The sequence below is a fragment of the Chrysochloris asiatica genome, unplaced genomic scaffold (genome assembly GCF_000296735.1).
Source record: "Chrysochloris asiatica unplaced genomic scaffold, ChrAsi1.0 scaffold00050, whole genome shotgun sequence".
NCBI classification, from domain to species: Eukaryota; Metazoa; Chordata; class Mammalia; order Afrosoricida; family Chrysochloridae; genus Chrysochloris; species Chrysochloris asiatica.
Window position 1 is genome coordinate 8,152,500 of NW_006408568.1, and position 3,093 is coordinate 8,155,592.

Consider the following 3,093-nt stretch of genomic DNA (forward strand, 5'->3'; position numbering starts at 1 on the left):
TGATCATTCCTGGCATAGTAAACCATGTGATAGTCGGATTCAAAATGGTCAATACCAGTCCAATTCAGCTCATTAATGCCTAGGCTATCGATGTTTATGCATTCCATTTTATTTTTGACACTTTCCAATTTTCCTGGATTCATACTTCATACATTCCATATTCCAATTATTAATGGATATTTACAGCTCTTTTTCTTCATTTTGAGTTGTGCCCCATCATCAGCAAATGAAGATCCTGAAGGCTTTACTCCATTCACATCACCACAGTGAACTCTACTTTGAGGAGGCATCTCTTCTCCAGTCATATGTTGAATGCCTACCAATATGAGGAACTCATCTTCTGGCATATGTCTAACAATATTCTGGTGCTTTTCATCATGTTTCAATATTCAATATTCTGGTGCTCACAGTGTTCCACTGCCATTCATAAGTTTTCAGTGACCAGATATTTGTAAGTAATTCCGTCTCTCCTTCTCCCTAGTTTAGCTTCATCTGGAAGCTCAGCTGAAACCTGTCTACCACAGGTGACCCTGCTGGTATTTAAAATACCCATGTCATAGCTTCCAGAATCACAGCAACAGGAAAGCCACCACAGTACAACAAACTGACAGACAAGTGATTAGAAATAAGAATATAAGGGTCACAAGTCCTAAAGTACAGCTTCCCCACACTTAAGCTGCATTTAGTCATGAGAATGCACATTGTTCTTACCTTATCAAATAAACCATAGTTCCCATCCCAAACACAACAAGGAGGAGAAATTTCCCTTACTGGAATTATTAGGATCTAAACCAGAGTATGTAGAAAATGTGACAGTAAAATTTTCAGGTAGATTTTGATATGTAGACCCCAAGTAGTGGTGACTACCAGCTAGGGGACCCCACTATCACGAGGATGGTTTCATAGAGCTATGCCCCTGCACCCAATTATACCAAGAATCATAACCTGATCTCGGTGTGCACCCATATCTTATGAAATTATATGTATATGAGGAGTTTTCCTTTCTAAAGCACTAAAAGTTGCATTGAAAGTTTTGCAACTTTTAGTGTTTTAGATTAGTGTTGGATTCAATTAAAGTCCACCATGTAAAGGAAATTGGTTGAAAACATTCATTATCCTTGAATGAGTTTATGGATTTAGGGATTATTTTTCCTTGGGTGCTTTAGTAAAAAGAGGAAGATTCTGTGATTCTTTTTTGCACAACAGATTCCCCTGAAACCAAGGCTTTCTAATTCCTTCAATGAGGAGAAGGTCTTACACACATACCCAGAAATTTGTTAGGTTTTCTTCTTTTCATAGGAATCCCACCAATGGCAACAACCATACAGAATGAAGGGGAGAGAGAACCACTAGAAGTTTTTAACACCAAATAAGTGGTTCCTGTGTCTACTAAAAATTGAATAAACTTACCTGTCACGTTTGTCCACAACAACCTGGTACTCCTTGTGAGAGATCTCAACGATGGGGGAGCCTTCATTGTCCCCCAGGCCCTGTCAGTCCTCAGATTCTTCAGTAGCCAAGAGAGTCTGTGACTTTCACTGTGCTCTCTAGGAAATGCTGGACAGTCATGCACTCAATGCCCAGACTTATTGTATCGAGCACATGGTGTTTTAGGTACTGATTACTTTTTCATCAGGATTTAGCACTTATGGCAATGGTGTCCAGGTTTTCCACAAAGGAAGCAATTGTTGTTCATCTCCTTGCCCAGGTCGGAGGAGGTGGTTCAGTCTGAATGCCAAAACTGCTGCAAGAAGCTTAACTTTTTGGTGGTCCTTCCCTGTCACCTCCATATTCTGAATGCTGTAGACAATGGTGGCTACTTCTAGTAGTTGAGATGGGAAAGTTTGGAGATCTAATGCTAGTTTTTTTTAATTTTCTGTGGATCTCAGTTGACTATTTGGTAAAAGCAGTATTGATAACTATAATAGCTTTGCATGAACTGGGGTCTATATTAATATACTTAGTAACAGCCTCAACCAGGCTGGGTTTTCATCCTTCTCTTGAATGACTTCTGTTAATTTAGAAAAATTGACAGGCTTAATCTGGATCTGTTTCATTCTTTTCGGAGGCAGAGTATCATGTGGTTTTCTTGCAGCTATTCCTGTTTGTCCTGTTGGTAATTCCACAAACAGAAATAGCTGCAAGGAAACACATGTTTTCTTTGAGCACCATAAATGCTTGAACATAGGGAACCTCTGACTACTATCCTTCCCTTCTGCAGAATAGTTTAATTGTAAAAGATTATTGTAATTTAGACTTCTTTATACTGGCAGTTTCTTTTGCCAGTATATATACCCAAGGGTATATTGGAGCCAAGCAGTATTACAGAAAAATATTAACTTCTTTTTTTCACAGGCTGTCAAAAGTAAGGCTTTTCTAATTCTTCAGTAGGCGTCTCAAAGGGAGTTACTAGGGATCCATGTATCCTATCCCATGGCACCGGAGAAGAGAGACTGAGTTCCTAGACAGGGATCTGTAACCAGGTAAAAATGCCCCCAGGGAGATGTTAGGGTATCCCCTGGAAATTCCCTACAAAGTTGGAGGTGCTAGAACCTCAAGTTTTTCTGGAACCATTCTACAGTGATGGTTTCTGACTGGAGCACCTCTGAAGAGGAACCCGTCAGTCTCTTGCTGTGGATCAAAGTATCGATTCCTGAGTGTATCAACTTTAGGCACTGGCCAGGATCTGGAACTTTTTTAACTCCCACTTTGCTCACCTCCAAAGGAAAAGGAGTAAGGCCAGCCAGAAAGGATTGGTCAGCCAAGATTTCCTCATGGGACTGAATTCTGTTGGTAAGGATTTTGACATAACTTTCTAAGAGATAGAACTTACAGGGAGTCCTGTCTTTGTTGAGTCTCATCATGAATTTCTCCTCCACCTGAAAACAGTAACAATAGCTGTCTCTTGGAGTCTCCCAAAAGTTGCGGAATAAGGATTTCTGAAACAAAGGAATCCTGAAGTAGAAACTAAGCACATAAGGGGTTGGGGTGGGGCTTAGTCTGGCTCCGTCTCTGAGTTTGAAAGAGGCAGTGGTTTCAAACAACACCAGCCAAGCAAACAGGTATGTTGTTAAGTGCCGTCAAGTCGGTTCT